This window comes from Anser anser (assembly GCF_964211835.1).
Source record: "Anser anser genome assembly, chromosome: 1".
Taxonomy (NCBI): Eukaryota; Metazoa; Chordata; class Aves; order Anseriformes; family Anatidae; genus Anser; species Anser anser.
In genome coordinates, this window is record NC_139720.1 from 110,907,587 (window position 1) to 110,925,702 (window position 18,116).

Here is an 18,116-nt window from a genome sequence, read left to right on the forward strand (position 1 = left end):
TATTCTTGACTTGTTGCAGCCTACATACAAAAGAAATCTACATGCATCCATGAAACTCCAGTCAGTGATTCAATCAGGTAACTGATTCAATCAGTTAAGACTGATGTCTTACTTCCATCAAAGTTAGAGAGAGGAGAATACTGTTCTATTAACCTCAATGGCCATGACTAGAAAATACTTGTTTAGTTGAGTGAATGAAATAAAAATTAAAATGGTCTCCCATTGTACCTTTAAATACAAAATTGGCTTTTACCACTTTTTTGATTAAAGGTAGCCTAGCCCAAGAACCAATACTGCTCCTCAAGTGTTCATCTACAGAAGTTGCTGTGTGCTAGATTCCAGTAATCATCTAATCAAAATGATTATAATTTTATATTTCCAAATAACAGCATATATCAATCTTCAAGTGTTCCAAGTGTGCAAAGATTAAGAAGTTTAATAACCTGTTAGGATCTTCCACTCCAATTTTTATCCCCTTAACTAGATATGATGAATATCTTTTAATATCCATACAGATAAATCATCTTTAGGAAAAAAAATTAATGAAAACAGGATGTAAAAATAAGAGAAAAAAAAAAAAAACTTCCGATGATAATCTCTTGCAAAAGCAAAATACAGAAAAATCATACCAGTGAAACTGAGGCATAATTCTGTAATATTAATTGCATTATTTCTCTTCAGAACATCTTAATTCTGTTGTAATTCATTTATTTTGTCAAGAATTTCATTAATTTGCAAATCATTCTATTATAGAAAGACTTAGTCCATAGTTTGCCATAACTGTCACCATTAAGAAAATGCTTAGCAAAAATTAAAATTTATTTGTGATACTGTCTTTTGGAGTATTTATCAGAGCACGATTTCAACATCTCACACACACATTAAAAAAAAAAATCTGAAAAGAGATTTTGCTTAAGATTTCTGTCTTCTTTCTCAGCCACCATTTACTGAGCTAAGTCACATTCTTGCTGTGAGTTTTATATGCATAGGCTTTTGCAAAGAACACTTATTTGACTTCACGACAGGAAAACACTATCCAAATAGCATTATTTATTGGACAGGGTCATAAAGAGAAGCGAACTGCATGAATCATTCCAAATATATATATAAATTCTCTCATAAGACCTTTTAAATTACATTTAATAAATACTACAAATTCTGTGCCGTTTCAGTAAAAACCTATGGCAGTTCTACACACAAAATATCTACATGGAAAGTACATATCTTCATTTTGATTCCCACACGACTCACCTATATCTTGTTTTAGAAAAGTATGTGAGAAAATTATATATAAGAGACATACACATTTTTGCATGGATATGTACAGATGTATTGTCCTCTGAGCAGGGTAAAAAAATTCAAATTTTGCCTAATTCTTACACTGAGAAGTCCAAGTACCCATTTCAGATATGGGATTCCTAAAAACCAGAAAAGAAAGAAAGAAAGAGAGGAAAGAAAGAGAGAAAGAGAGAAAGAGAGAAAGAGAGAAAGAGAGAAAGAGAGAGAGAGAGAGAGAGAGAGAGAGAGAAAGAAAGAAAAAAGAAAGAAAGAAAGAAAGAAAGAAAGAAAGAAAGAAAGAAAGAAAGAAAGAAAGAAAGAGAAAGAAAGAAAGAAAGAAAGAAAGAAAGAAAGAAAGAAAGAAAGAAAGAAAGAAAGAAAGAAAGAAAGAAAGAAAAAAGAAAAGAAAGCATCAGAGAAGAAGGACTGATTACCGTTTAAAAAAAAATGCAGGATGCTGTCTTGTCATCTCCCTGTAACAGTGTCAAAGACATGGGATTTTATCCCTTTTAGTGAAATAGATTCCAATCTCATCAATTTAAAGTGGTATATTTTTATGCAAAAAATAATGTAGGAAAAATGTATGTCCCCACACATCTCATCTAATACCTTTTTTGGATAACATGAAACTTAGAAAGGTTAGTAAAAATTATTTCATATTGCATACAACTGAATTCTGTCATACTTGTGTAACCTACCAAACATTACACCAACTTTTGAGGAAACACTTTTATACACAGAATTCATTTTTTTTTTTAACTTTTATTTTATTTGTGTGCATAGAGTTTCTTCAGGTACCAAAGAGCAATCCAAAATCTTCATTTTTTCACCAACCTTTCCTACATTTCTGCATTTTGTTAAATTGAAAACTATTAAATTCTGAATTTTCTGATGCTTTTGCATGCAGAAATGAAAGGCCTAGGGTTAAGGTTAGGGTTAGGTGGATGCCTAGATGGATGAGTTTTACTCCATTTAATAACTGTCAATTTAATGCTTTTAGTGATACTATGAGATGCATCAAGAATACATCATGTTGTAATCAGAGTTAGCAAAATACATTACAATGTGAGAAACATCCAGTAGAAAAGTTCCTTTGAATACAATCTTAAATAGGAAACACACTTTATTGCCATGCAGCTTAACTCTGACTTTTAAATATGGTAGGTAGCCCTTTTTCTCATAGAAACAACACCTTTGGAAAACTGCATGAACACCTACCTGCAAGACAGTTCATATTCATGCAACTTCCAAATTTACCTCTTCAGAACCACATGGCCGTTACCTCATGATGGCAGCTAGAGAGGAAGTACTGTGTGTCCAACCTTCTGGTACTCCCAAAGAAGAAGAAACAGGGCCAAATAACTAAGGTCCTCACACAATACAGAACATAAGTATTTCCCTAACAAAGACACAAAATTCATTTACTGTCTGGGAATAAGAATTCACCTGCATGCTGGAATTAGGAGCTGGATTAACTGATCATGAATGGCTAGCCTCATGGTAGCAACACCACCTAGCAATCCTTCCCCATCAAGGAACACCTCAAGGTAACACAGTCTGTGCATCCATTTGACTCTCAGAAGTCAACAGCCACCAGCCCTTCTCAGTTTACCAGGGCTGTATACAGTTTTCAGCTACCACAGACTCCTCCATCCTCCACTGGTGCCCTGTGTCTCCTGAATTGGATGGATTTTGTTTATGGGGAGCTGTCCTTTTTTCTTCCTGCTTCTTTCTTCCCTGTTATGTCCTTGATGTTAGCTGGTTCTTCCCATGTGGGGTTCATAAACACTATGACACTGACATTGCTATATTAGACCCTGAAGTCATGCATGCTTTTAGTAGAGTGTGGGGTGCTTTTACTTTTATATATACTTTGTGATTGAATCTGAGCAAAGGCCCAGAAAGTCCTAACTCTTCCTATTAAACCCTGTTAACCCTGGCATATAAAAGACCACCTTTGGAGATCAGACCAGTTGAAGGTTATTAAACTGTGAATGTTCCCTGTATCATGACTTCCCTGAAACACACATATCAGAGGAATAATTGATGTTAGCTGCCTGTATAATGGCTAAAGTAACCTGTAATGGGGGAACAAAACAGGAGAAGGGAAATAGTTGTTAGGATACCACCTCTGAAATGTCAGGATCCCAACAGGACAGAACTGGCAATCCCATTAGGCAGTATAGCTTAGCTTTTGGCAGTATAGTGTTATGACACTGTGTCGTTCTGTTTGCTGGGGAAAGAAGACAGCATCAAGTGCCTGTGGAAAGAGTCACAATGAAGTATGGAAAGGAGTACAAAAATGCTGAAGGTAACAACATACACAGCAAAACAGAGAAAAAAATATGCTTACAATTTAAAACACGTCTTAATTGGGTGACTAAGGGACTGTGCAAGAATTTCAGAGAAATTCTGTTTACCTTGTTGCTTGAAATTTATTCTTTGTCACTTTTTAAAGATAGTTTATGATACAGGGAACAGTTATATACTGGAAAAGAAAATGAACTGTCATTTACTACTTTTTCTAACACTCTTATGGACATCATCTTTCCCAGCTTATAACAGTTCATATAGTTGCTCACACACATTCTCTTCACATTGTTTAAATATTGGAAGCTTCTTCAGACCTCTCACAGTTTAACTAGCACACATAAACTTTGCTAATACTGATACTGCACTTACAAATTATCAGCAACTTTTCTGTAGGAAATTCAGCTTGTCTAAACCTCACTCTGGAAGCTCGCAAGCAGGAACTGTATATTTTCTCTTTGTATGCTATGATTCACCCCTTCAAGTACCTTAGGGTTTAAGCGTAGACTTCAAGTAACAAGCTGCATGCCAAAGGGCCTTCTTGGTTACCACATGTCACTAGAGGACACATCTCTCTGTGACACCGGCTCTCCATATAGGTAATGTGAAACTTCCTTTTGGAGACTCTAGAGGATGTGCTGTGGAAGTTACAGCACCTCTGAAGGTACCCCAAGATCCTATAAATTCACTTGGAGATGTAGGCTAGGAATGTCTAATCACAACAAGGTAACTGAAGATCCAATCACCTTGAACCACACTTAATTCAGCTCATGTCAAGATGAAATATAAATAAAACCTTCCTACTTCAAGAATATCTGCATACATTTATAATAGCCAAGTGAAAAGAATAAGAGAAAAACAGGATTAATCAACTTACACTGCTTTATATTGCAAATGTCTCTTGTCCACCTCACTTACAATCTTGACAAAGCATATATTGCACATTCAGTTTTCATATATACCTTCATCCTCAGATTGCACTCATAAAAAAAGAAATACTTGGGTAATATTTGCATACACAAAAATAATGTTTACTGTCAGAGCACTTTTCAATACTCCATACCCACTAAAGGAAAATTCTGTCAAGCTTGCTTCTAGCCTCCATACTCACTATGCTACATGTTCAACAAACATCTTTGTGCCTCTTCCCATACTGCCTCTTTTGTAGGAGAGCATTTTCCCAAGCTCTAACATTGTCCAGCTGTTCCTTGGAAGATCATGTAGAATTCATGTCTGACAAAAATTTGACCACACCCTTGGTTGTTGATGCACCAAGAGCATTGCTGAGTGTTAGCTTTCTTCTAGATTCTTGTTGTGTTACATTTGCCTATCACCATTTGCATAATTGAATTCAAAGCTTTCAGGAGACACTTCCCTTCCCTTCCCTTCCCTTCCCTTCCCTTCCCTTCCCTTCCCTTCCCTTCCCTTCCCTTCCCTTCCCTTCCCTTCCCTTCCCTTCCCTTCCCTTCCCTTCCCTTCCCTTCCCTTCCCTTCCCTTCCCTTCCCTTCCCTTCCCTTCCCTTCCCTTCCCTTCCCTTCCCTTCCCTTCCCTTCCCTTCCCTTCCCTTCCCTTCCCTTCCCTTCCCTTCCCTTCCCTTCCCTTCCCTTCCCTTCCCTTCCCTTCCCTTCCCTTCCCTTCCCTTCCCTTCCCTTCCCTTCCCTTCCCTTCCCTTCCCTTCCCTTCCCTTCCCTTCCCTTCCCTTCCCTTCCCTTCCCTTCCCTTCCCTTCCCTTCCCTTCCCTTCCCTTCCCTTCCCTTCCTTTCCCTTCCCTTCCCTTCCCTTTATTTGTACAGAACTTGCAGAAATTAATAATTAGAGATTAGGCTTTCTAGGCCATTACACAATAATAACTACTTCTGCTTTACTTTGTTTAAAATCTGATGAAAGTTTAGAAAACATCAAAATTAATGTCGCCAGACAGCTACTGGCAGGTCTTTTAATGTAAGTGCTTTTAACTGTGCTAAGTTTCAAGCAGTTACCTACAGTTGTTTGAATATCAACTGAATTTTGGGTCACGGCAAGGGTAAAGAGCTGTCAGGTGCTGTGCTCTTTGCCTTAGGGGACTTCCATGTCTGAGAAGGAATGGGCCTGACCACTGCTTTTTGGCTGCCATGAAAAAGGAAGCAAAAGCAGGAAGCAAGACAAGCTCTGGATTGGTCTTTAGGGATCTTAGCAACTACGCAATACCAACCACATCTAGCAGGGACTGTGCTGGTCTCAATAAGCAATCTGAAGCTAGATATTGAAAACATTCAGGGAGATCTTGGAATGCTTTTCAGTATTGCCCAAAATTTACTCCAGAAATGCTAGAGAACATACCATAACTTTTTGAAGTCTACCAAACTTAAAAATATTTGATGCATTCTAAGCAAATGGATATAAGCATATTTCAAATATATATTCCTCAAAATTGTATTATATTAGTTTTCATATAGTGTTCAGGTTTGTGGACATCAAATAAACATAAATACATGTTTAGAATTATTATGACTACAGCCATTAAATACTTTCTATCACTATGGTTATTAAAATAAATACCAGCTACAGAAACATGGTTAATTGGAGACAAGGAAGATGGAAACATTTATTTCCTTTATTAAACAACTTAACCTCTGATGAAAGATTGGCCAGTGAACAGATATGAAAAAGCATTGATATAAATTATTTATAGGAGCTGGAAGGAAATGTTAATTCTACTTCAGAAAGGGATTTAGTAGTCTACGCTTGGTTGCAAACTACACAAAATTTCAAAAATTGCAAAGAGAAAAGGAGTACCAGCACTGCCAATTCAAGTTTATTCCACTTTAAGCTTGGGTAGGGGCCAAGAAGCAGAAATGTTGGTGCCTTTCTTGGACTCCTATCCCACAGGAGGCCAAAAAAAACTGAGAGAAAAGGGTAGCAAGTTCTGAGGAAAGATGACCATTGATTTGACCTTCAAAACCTGGCATAGTTGCCTCTTTGTATGAAAGTCCTGCTTAACCTCCCAATCTTTTCATATTGATTCAGGAAAATAACTAGCACTATTAAAGCCAGTGTTTTTAATGAAGTAACAACAAAATAAACTAAATAGAAAAAAATATATAATCAAATTAAATTATTTTATATATACATATTTGTGATGAAATTTTTTTGATTAATCCAATGTTGTTGATGATTTTGCACTCCTGCTCTTTAAGAAGAGAAACATGCATGCCCCAGATCTGAACATTAAGCTCCCTTATGTGTTATGTGTGGAGAGGTTAGGGAAAAGGAATGAGGTGGAAGAAGTGGCTACTAAAAGAGATGCTCAGTCCTCCTAAAGATGTTTTTTATACTATTTACATGTGTTTGACAAGCAAGGTACAGAATGTGGGAGTACTGAGAATATGCAATGAGTGAGATGGGTCTCCTCCCTCTGCTCTCCTATTCCTCTGCTTCCATACCACAATTTTATGAAGTAACTGGAAAAAACATGATACAACCTCTTCAGCCATCAGCTTCATGGCTGTTTGGGGATCACTGAGAGATGGCTTCTGCCACAAGTCTCCAGTAGGATACCCAGCATCCAGACTCATGATACATGCCAAATTCTGTATTTAAGGATTGGATCTTATTTTTTCTGAACAGTCTAAGGCTGTATTTCTGTAGAGTTTATGATTTCTGGAACAGCAGAAAGATTAGTCATGTTGCCAATAGTCACTATTGGACTGAATTAAAAGATAATTGAAAATACATCGGTGAATGAAATCAACAACTGATTTTCTGGGAAATGGTAATAAACATGCACGTCAGAAGGAAAAAAAAAAAAGAACTGGGAATTCTGTCAGTCTGTTATCATGGAGAAAAGTAAAAATGTGAAAGTGGTCAAGACATCATAAAGTTAAGACTATCTGGAACCATTATAGTCTACATTGGCCTATGTTTTCTTGTCAACTGCTTTTTTCCTTCCAGAACGAATGAGGTCTCCTCCCAGTTCTTAGTCTGCGGGTTTGGACTGATCCCTTTCAAAGGAAATGCTCAGCTTGTGTTGCTGCTGTGAAATCCTAGCAGAAGAAGGGGTCTGATTTCTCAGTTCTGTTTTGTTTTGTTTTGTTTTGTTTTGTTTTGTTTTGTTTTTTACTGAGCCAGAAGCCACCCTGACATCAAGTGTAAATTCCAGTAGTCTCAAAATAGAGCTGATTTATACTCACACCCCATTTATCTGTCACATCCACAGGAAGATACAAGCAGAGGGAAAACAGCCCATTAAAACTTTGTCTTGTCCCTCTCACTGGGGGATTATTCCTCCCCTGTTTTTTGCTGGGAACAAAAGTGGATTAGACTGAGCTGTTCTCTTTAGTTCAGAGATGAAATTTGCAGTGTTTCTTCCAGGAATTATATCAAAATTGTACACAGTCCCTTTCTGATGGGAAATACAATAGAGAAACTATGTGTCGCAGTATTTATTAATACAAAATATGCCTTCTTACAGCTCTCAGGCATTTTCATGGATGTTTCCTGAAATTCCAGGCTGAATGAGAGTCATACAATTTTATTTTATTAAATTAGTAACTTTTGGTTACTGTCAGGGAAAAGTCACATACACACACAAATAAATAAATAAAAAGGAGAACAGAGACTAGTTACTGCAAATACATATTGTGAGGAAGCAAAAACAGCTTTTCAAAAAGTTAATTCCATGTAACTTAAGTCTCCAAAACAGCTTGCTTAATAATTCAAAGAGGCAAAATGTCAAAAACCTGGCTCTTTGATCATTAACACTGTTCATTATTTCATTAAAACAGATGCCATTATTTTGCAAGAAGTTACTACTATTTCTACTAAGAAGTGTACAGTAGTTTTATCCATAACATGGTGAAAAGGACTTCTAGCACATCTGGAGATTTGGAAATTTTTAAGCCACAGTTACGGAAGTGGAGAAAGGTTTCCAGTAGCACTTTGGCTGCCTCTGCAGAGAGTCCCAAATGAATCATTAGTGTTACCCATTTCTGAAAATATCAGTATTTATTATCTGGGAAGTGATTTTCTGAAGAATAATTGGTTATATACCATTCAAAACTCTGAGCCCAATAAATTCAATCAAAAATTCCATAGTTCTGTTTCAAATTGAAATATTTCAATTCAAACATACCACGGTTGTTCCCCACTGCTCATCCAGAGTAATGCTTTGTTGCAATTGCACTGTTGCACTACAGTGACATTTACAAACTGAAGCATTGATTTACATTGATTCTTTTAATGATATTGAAAATAATATCAAATCAATATATTCATTTTAGCAGGCTTCAGTAATTCCACTAGATGAATTTATTTAAATAGTGTCTCACATCACCATATGTGATAGTTCATTTGCTCTTAATTCCCTGCATTCTCTTATGAAGAAACACTGAGAAAGCTGTGCATGTTCAGCGTGGAGAAGAGAAGGCTCCAGGGAGACTTCTTTGTGGTCTTTTCATACTTAAAGGCTTAAAGGGGTCTTATAAAAAGGATGGAGAAGGACTCTTTACTCTGGTAGATAATGATAGGACAAGAGGGAATGGTCTTAAACTAAAAGAGGATAAATTTAGATTAGACATTAGGAGGAAATTCTTCACTGTAAGTGTAGTGAGTCACTGGTACAGGTTGCCCAGAGAATTTGTGGGTGCCCCATCCCTGGAGGTGTTCAAGGACAGGCTGGATGGGGCTTTGTGATATAATTGCCTAAAGTGACTTGAAAATTAAACTGATATTCGTATTTTAAAGAAAGGGTATAGCATTGAAGAAGCTTCCAGGGTGGAGTGTAGTTGCACTACCTAAGCATTCCGTAGGCCTCCAATCTTATTTGTTAGCACACTGGGGGAACCTGGTGTGCTGACTCTAAGGAACAGTACGGAGTGTAGAGCGGAGTGCAGACACCGTGGCTAGGCTCTGTGACATGATTGTTCTTGTGCACACCAAGACTGATAAGCTGCACATTTTCTACCCTGAGCCAATGACCTGTCATGTTTTTGACAAAATGCTGTACTCTAGTGAAGTTTGCTCATTTATAATATCATTATAATATCAAAACACACCTCCATACCAGAAGCTACCTGCCTCCGAGGTGCAACCACCCCTCATTGAGCATACGCTCTAAATTGCTCAGAGCCTATACCTTTAAATGAAAGTGAGAAAACTTTGCACCAGTCGTAACCAAGATATGCATGACTAGAGTCATTCAAACTCCACCTGAAAGATAGAAAATAATATAAATTGGCTTAAGAGAGAGGGGATGTGAGGGAAGGTACCATTGTGACTTCTGGGATCAGTTGATGGGCTGAGCCTCTCTTCCCCCGCCACCTCCCCCCTCCCCCCCCCGCCCCCCCAATTGGGATGTCCTTGGGTAGGATTTGAACACTTGGTTATACCGGGTGTCTTCACGGAAACTTAGAAATCTCTGTAGAGTCTTTGTGCCTTTTAACACATCAATAGCCGGCGTGTGTTACTCATACTGTTGGCATTTGAGTGTGCTTTGCAGACAGTGAATTTATCACCGGCAATCCAGAGAACCTGTGTACTTGTTGCTTCAGTAAATTGCACTAGATTGCATTGAACCCAGATTTGATAGTTCTCATTGAAAGCGACCAAACTCTTTAAGTGTGGTCGTGGCAGTTCATGGAACATGAAGGTGTACTACATTATTTGTGAATCCATAATAGTGATAGTTCAGTACCCTGAATGCAACCGGACATATAACAGCTAATGGGCTACACCCCTTAACGCAACAGGCCACAGGCCTTGGCCAACCTGATCTAGTGGGTGGCATCCATGCCTATGGCAGGGGGGTTGGAGTTAGATGTCTTTAAGGTCCCTTCCAACCCAAGCCATTCTGTGATTCTATGATTATGTTAGTTACTTTCTGTTAGGCAACTATGACTTTTCTCCTGTATAAAAAAGTCTTCCTCTGATAGCTCTCTTCGGCCTGGATAAATTGCTAACCTCCCAGTGAGTTATGTGTGCACTAGGACTTGTCCTTACCATTTAGTAGCATTAATAAGATTATTATTGTTCTCTGTTACCTTTTTTAGACATCAAAAATAAACATTTTTTGCCTACATTTTCTTAATCCCTATTTTCCATTCTTTGTTGTCCTTTTGAAGTTACACGCTTAACTTCACAATGCAAGCAACTGAAATTAATGAGCACTCTTTTTCTGCTCACTTTCCAAACTGAGAACAATTTTTTTATGAGTCTCTTTCCAGTCTCTCAAGCAAGAATGGTCTCTGGAGGAGGGCCAAGGTTTCTACAAGGACAGAAGCCAGAAGAAGACGCAGGCATAGCCTTTAATAAGATAACTAAAACCCACATTTAACATTCCGAAGTGTTCTGATTGTTGTATTGCTACCTGCACGTAACAAAAGTGTATCCCCAAATGGATAATGAAGAAAATGATATTTGAAGCCAGGGAGCACAGTATTTCATTTCATTTCTCAGCAGGAGGGGAGTTTGGAACTGGCATACAGTTTAAGAATGAGCAAAGCACAAAACAAACTTTTTTTTTTTTTTAAATGAAAACTGACAAGGAGAGCCAAAAAGTAACAGAGGAATAATAATGTTTTCATTGATGCCAATATAATCAGAATGACATTACGCACTGCAAGTTGCATTGCAGTCAAGGATACATTTTAGAGACACCCTTTGTAAATTAAAATAATAATAATAATAAATTTTCCACTTCCAGAATTTTATTTATTTCTTTGCCTAAAAAAAAAAAAAATCAATCAAACAAAAACACCTACAGCAGATTGAACATTTTTTGTATCAGGAAGATTCTTTTAAAAGCCCAAACATTAGATGTTAGTTGGTACTCATGAGTACTGCACATGAGCTAATGCACTTGAGGATATTTTGTTGAGTACTGCCATATATATTTGGTTTTGGAGAAAGAGAGATTCCTGCATTGCACCCCAAAGCAAGATGACAGCTTGCCTGGACACAGAGAGAAGATAAGGAATGATGCACACGAAGGTATAATATAAGCTAATGTCAGAGGTAGTATTTCCACCCAAGAAGACTTGAAATGCTAGTAATAATGTAAAAGTTCACCAGATGATAGTTATGTCTTGTTTTACCAACAGGCAACAGGTAATGTTCCTAAAGATTTTTTTTTTCCTTTTTTTCCTTTCATTTTCATACTCACAGATTAGCCACTGCATTCACATTAAAAAAAAAATACTAATTTTTAAAATAAATGATGTGCTCAGTGTAATTAATTTATATGTCTGTGGTGTGCTATACACAATAGCAAAAAATGTGTCTTTGATTCTAGTTACAGACACAGGATATAGTCTGTCTAGACTATCAAGTAACTTACCTCTAAAGTGAGAGTTTTACACGTGAGATTACAACTCTGAAATGGAAACTGCTTCAGGAATATTGGCCAGAGAAAGAAAAAAATAGATTCCTTTTACACTGTCCTATTTATTTTACCCACTCACTCTTCTAACCAGTCCAGAGGAAACCTTGTACCTAGGATGTCTGCAGTCTGGTGGATATGCCAGTGTTTCCTGTAAGACATTTAATGAATAGATACCACCTTCTTTCCTCTAACACCTTGGAAAATTGTGTATTTTTCATTAGAATATTATAATTTATGTTCATAACAAAATGTAATGAGATCAGTACAGATGACAGAACCAAAAAGTAATTATACAATTCAAAGCTTTACATTCAGTCCCATGAGTTATTAATTTATAGACCTGAGTTTGTATGAAATTTCAAATGACAATTTTTCTAATCATTCTTTTATCTCTACATAATTTTGGTAATCAGGAATACACTCATATATGCTGGACCTTAGGCTGGGAGATGTCAGAAATCGTACAAAAAATTTAAGTTCAAGGGCTCATTTTTTTATTCTCCATTTTTACTGCCTTCTCACCTGATCTTTTTAAAAGTCTGCCCCCTATCTTATTGGATGCAACTTCTACTTGCAGCTAGCATCTCCCTCTTTTGTAGGCTCATACTTCATTTTGTAGAGAAACCAGAAGACCATCTATAAATAAAGACAGATTTTTTAATGACACAGCTAGCAAGACAGTTCCCAATAGGTGTATCATCTACAAAACTTTCGATTTCTTTTAGCTAACTAGCAGCGCACCCAAATCCTTCTCAGGCTCACAGACTGGTTGGTCTCTGACCTTATCTCCAACCCAAATTTTCTCTGAGTGCAGCCTCTCTAATTCTGCCAGCCCACACAGATGCCATGATGCCAGTGGGGCTGCTGACTTGCATGGACACACAGACACCTCACAGACAGTGGAGGTGATGCCTAAATGAAGCAAAATGCACCAAAAGAATAAGACAGAAAATAAAGAGACAGAAATCCTCTTAAAATCTTAATTTCCTTGAACATCCTGGTCTTTAATCTTCTATTTGAATCTTTATTTAATCTTCTATAATGAATCATAGAATCATTAAGTTTGAAAAAGACCTCCAACATCATCTGACCCAACCATCCCCCTACCACCAATATCACCCACTCGACCATTTCCCTAAGCACCATGTCCAACCTTTCCTTAAACACCTCCAAGGACGGTAACGCCACCACCTCCCTATGCAACCTGTTCCAACACCCAATCACTCTTTCTGGAAAGAAATGTCTCCTATACCAACCTAAACCTCCTCTGGTACAACTTGAGGCCATTACCTCTAGTCCTGTCACTAGTTATCTGCGAGAAGAGGCTGATTCCCAGCTCCCCACCACTTCGTTTCAGGTAGCTGTAGAGAGCAATATGGTCTCCCCTGAGCCTCCTCTTCTCCAGACTAAACAACTCCGTTCTGTCAGCCACTCTTCACAGGACTTGTTTTCCAGACACTTCACCAGCTTTGTAGTCCTTCTTTGGACACACTCTAGGGCCTCAATGTCTTTCTTTTAGTGAGGGGCCCAAAAGTGAACACAGTACTCTAGGTGTGGCCTCACCAGAGCTAAGTGCAGGGGATGATCACCTCCCTGGTCTTCCTGGCTACACTATTGCTGATACAAGCCAGGGTGCCATTGGCCTTCTTGGCCACCTGGGCACGCTGTTGGCTCATGTTCAGGCAAGAGTTGACCAACACCCCCAGATCCTTTTCCTCTGCACAGCTTTCCAGTCACTCTGCCCCAAGCCTGTAAAGTTGCATGGGGTTGTTGTGGCCAAAGTGCAGGACCCGGCACTTAGCCTTGTTGAACCTCATCCCATTAGCCTCTGCAGATTGATCCAATCTGTCCAGGTCCCTCTGCAGAGCCTTCCTACCCTCCAGCAGATTGACACTTCCCCCCAATTTATTGTCAACTGAAAATTTACTGAGGGTGCACTCAATTCCGTCGTGCCGATCATCCATAAAGATATTAAAGAAGATGGGCCCCAACATCAATCCCTGGGGAAAACCACTGGTGACTGGTCACCAGCTGGATTTAACTCCATTCACCACCACTGTCTGGACCTGGCTATCCAGCCAGTTTTTAACCCAGCAAAGAGTGTACCTGTACAAATCGTGTCTCCAGCTTCTCCAGGAGAGTACTGTGAGATAATATGAGGGAAAGAATAGCAGAGGACTCTCAGGACATGCACAGGCTGGGCAAAGTGTGTATGCAGTGAGAAAAAATTGAGCTTTCATTGATCCTCTAGACTAACAATCAACCTCTTTGGAGTGGTCTGTATTGACTACAAGAATTTTTAGCAAGTTTCTATCTATAGAGCTAATTGATATTGGTCTAATAATAAACATACCCTAAATGAAAATATTAGCTAGGGTCAGGCCTTTCAGATGTACCAAAAAAAAAAAAAAAAAAAAGCCACCTGAAAAATCTGTCATGGGATGTGTATTTCAAATACCTTTAGATGTAAGGACACTCAGCTCAGCCAAGCAGGGATATAAGGAAGGGGATCTGCAGCTGCCTACATCTCTCAGCTGCAGCCTTTTAGGTGCCAAAAGAGCAAGAGTGCCTTTATTTGCAGAAGACAGGTGGGGCACCTGTCTGTCAACCATATGTTTTTCTGGCAGAGACAGGGGAAAAAAAAAAAGAGTAAGTTTAAGGTAGGAATGCATAAGATGGGTTGTTTGGGAGAAAAGGAAACACAGCGTTGAGGGCTAGCGAGCAGCAGGCTGGCAGAGAACCTGTGAGTGCCTGTGTGTGTCCTGGCAGCAGAGAGAGGAACAACAAGGCACTTCACAGAGAAAGCCAAGTCCAGGGTCTGCCAAAGATACTGGGAGACTTGTCCAGACAGCAGAGCTGTCAGTCTAAGTGTTCATTTAATGTGACAAAGCAAAAAATTGGAACGAGTCAGTTTCAGACTGAAAGGCTTTGAATTTTTTATATTTTAAGTAATTGCTGACCTTCAGTATTTTCTGAAGGGACTAGTGAGATCTGAGGTCCTGCCTTTTGGATATCCACATGGAGCCAAAAAGATTTTTCAGCAAACTCTGTACCTATAAATATCAAAGTGCTATGTGTTTAATACAATGTGCATCCAGGGAAGATAGTACTTTCACTTGGTACGAGATTTCCAAATCCAGATTTGGGGGGAAAAAAGGGAGGACACAAAGACATTTCCCACTGCTAAAAATAAAATCTTTAATAGATGTAGACCAATTAAGAAATAGTTTTGACACAGCTGTCTATCTTTGGGCTTATAGTTCTTTAAATATTAATAATTTCAAAAATGTCATTTTGCTTTTCATTCATTTCACCAGATTGTTTTTCCACTTGTGACAATTCAGTTGCTTACAAAGTATACTTTGATAAATTTTGTAATAAATCAAAAAAAGCATAAGAAGTTGAAATAAAGGGAAATTATTAAAGAAATACTAACATTTTCATAATGGGGAGCGAGAAAAATTTCCTTTATCTTCGGCTGATTTACAGAGATACTTTGGCACAATACCTTCTTTGGATATCATCATTGGCAAGAGGCTGGATGTCTACTTTAGGTCCCAATTATGTCTATTTTAGAGCCCAATGAACTTCCTGTTGATGACTTGGATCAAACACAACTAAAACACCTACAGCAAAAATCCTTATTTTCTAGTTTTGATGGGTGGAAAAATTAAAGCCTCATATGTTATTTGAGTCATACAGTCACCAGTCTGTGTTCTTTAAAATTGTACTGTCTTGCTGGGAGCACATGCTTATTCCACTACTTGGTCCCAACCGTAATTGCACCCTTGGATCAATGACCAAATCTTCACTCCTACTTAAGAGTCAAAATGTTTATTTTTCACTATAGTTTTATAAATAGTTACCCTGTAGGCTTGATGGATTAGGCCTTTGCCAGGTAATTGATAAAACACTGCTGAAAAAAAGCAGTTTACACTTTGGAGAGGAATGTGATATTTCTAAACATTTCCCAAACAATTTTTAAGAGGCCCATTAACAAAATTAGATTTTCAATTAGACCTGAGAGTGTAACTGGAAATAATTGCTGCTCTGATTTTATGTTTATCTGCGGGTATGGGGGCTGCATATGCATATGTGCATTTTTGCAGAACAGAAACCTTTTGAGGCACAGCAGGTCAGCACTGGGGTTCCTCTTGTTATTTTACCATATAAGCTTCAACTGGTGTTCTGGCCCTGCTTTCTGGGGTTCTACACAGTCTTGATCACACAGTCATCCACATCACAGAGATGTTGCTAGTGTCTTCCTTTCACCTCCTACCCTGCCTGTTTAAGCCTGTGATTATGATTTAAAGAAAATATTGAAAACTCAGCAGGAAAGTTCTCACAAAACTAAACTGAGCACAAATCAGATAGATAAGGCTATGTATGGTACCAATCACTATAGCTCAACAGAAAGCACAGCTACCCGATTTTTGCTAGTCAGGATCTAGCATAACAGAAAAACAGGTGGACTAAACAAATGCTTCCTCTCCATGTTGTGCCAATGTATGTGAATCAAAAAGTAAAATTTGAAACAAAGTACAAGCAGAGTGCAATGACACATTTACAAGTACTGAAGACTTTGACCACCTGTGTAAATGGCTGGAACCACCTCATTCTCCATTATATTTGCTTTCTCTTCCCACACCATCTGCATCGACATCAAGTGACTAATGGTGACAGTCATTAAAAGGTTTCTCTGCCTTTGTATTTTAATTGTCCTACTTCCAAGTAAAGGAGAGCGCAGGATATTTGGTGGTACTAAGTTACTCATTCTGGAAACAGTCTTTAAAGCAAGTTCTGTGCCTTTTAATATGTATTGTTGATCTAGAAATTCAAAACTCCTAGATTTGTGGATAGGCAGCAAGTGTTTTTTGTTGTTGTTTGTTTGTTTTGTGTTGTTTTGTGTTTGGTTGGTTGGTTTTGGTTTTGTTTTGATCTTGGTACAAGGAAAACAATTCACGTATTCCCAGCTGTGGACTGTGAGATAAGACACATTTTCAAATTTCATTCTGAGAAGCCATTATTCAACAAGAAGCCACAGAAAACTTGTTGCCTCTTCAGGGGCACAGTTAAGATTCCTAACTTCAGTTCCACTCTCCTTCAAAAAAAGAAGTGTGTAGGAACTGCTTTTCATATTCCTGCTGTGCCCTCTCCCTGGAGCTCACTCTGTGAAGCAAGAAATATACAATACCTCTCCATCTAACAAAAAGACCAGCTTCTGGACTCTATTATACTTTTACCTTCACATTGCACAGAAACATAAAAAGAATAAATGTTGATCTACAGATAAATAGAGGTTTCTGTCTGGGAAAAATTGTTTACACACAGATAGTAACATTTTGTTAGCTAACAATGTCTGCTGGCCACAGAGCACAGGGAGTAAAAGAAGGTAAACTCAGGAAATAAAACACAGGAAAGGCTTTCAGCAGTAAATTGAACTGTGTTTTGTGTGTGCTAGGTGGATATGATTTAGAAAGACCAAAAAAAAATATCTTTTTAGCTAACCTGATTTCTGACAAGAGCAAAAAGAATCCCTGTTCATTTTACACTGATGGCTGCACAGGACGCAACAGAGCCATCATGACCCTCCTCAGGCCCCACAGTTGCAATCTGGCACATCAGAAACAATCTTTGTGTTTCAACCAAGCAAAGTTATTTCTTGAAAAGTTCTATTACCCAGAACTTCAAAGAAAAGTCTTCTGCTACCAATTTTCAGTCATCCAAGTAGGGAAGGACTGCAAATTTTTAAAAATTTATGACTAAACCTTGTGAAAAGAAGTGTCCATCTAAACACAGACCTTCTATCCCTTACTTCTATTTCTGTTATCCTTTAGGACTGTCCTTTAGATTCTTTAAGACTGCATTTGCTACAAACAAGAGGCAGACTTCAATTATATCAGTAAGGCAAAAATAAAATCATATTCTGAATTTTGTGTCTGAAAGATAAACACTTTAGAATGTAGCAAAAATGGGAAAATCTGTCACCCCCAAGAAATCTGTGAAGTGCAAAATTACTATTTGAAGGTTGTAGGAAGAAGAAAGGCCAAAGAGATTGTAAACTTCAATTAATCCAATAGGACGTACTCAAAAACAGATGGTCCTGACTCATGGAGTCATGTTGTGTGCCCATTTCCTCTCTCCACATAAACAGGACAAGACTAAGTACAC

At 38.1% G+C, this 18,116-nt stretch overlaps 1 long non-coding RNA gene across 1 annotated transcript in view; it reads left to right on the plus strand.

Moving 5' to 3' along the window:
• Nucleotides 1–18,116, plus strand: part of LOC310893146 — a 47,496-nt gene that overhangs the window by 10,911 nt on the left and 18,469 nt on the right. The window lies entirely within an intron of this gene.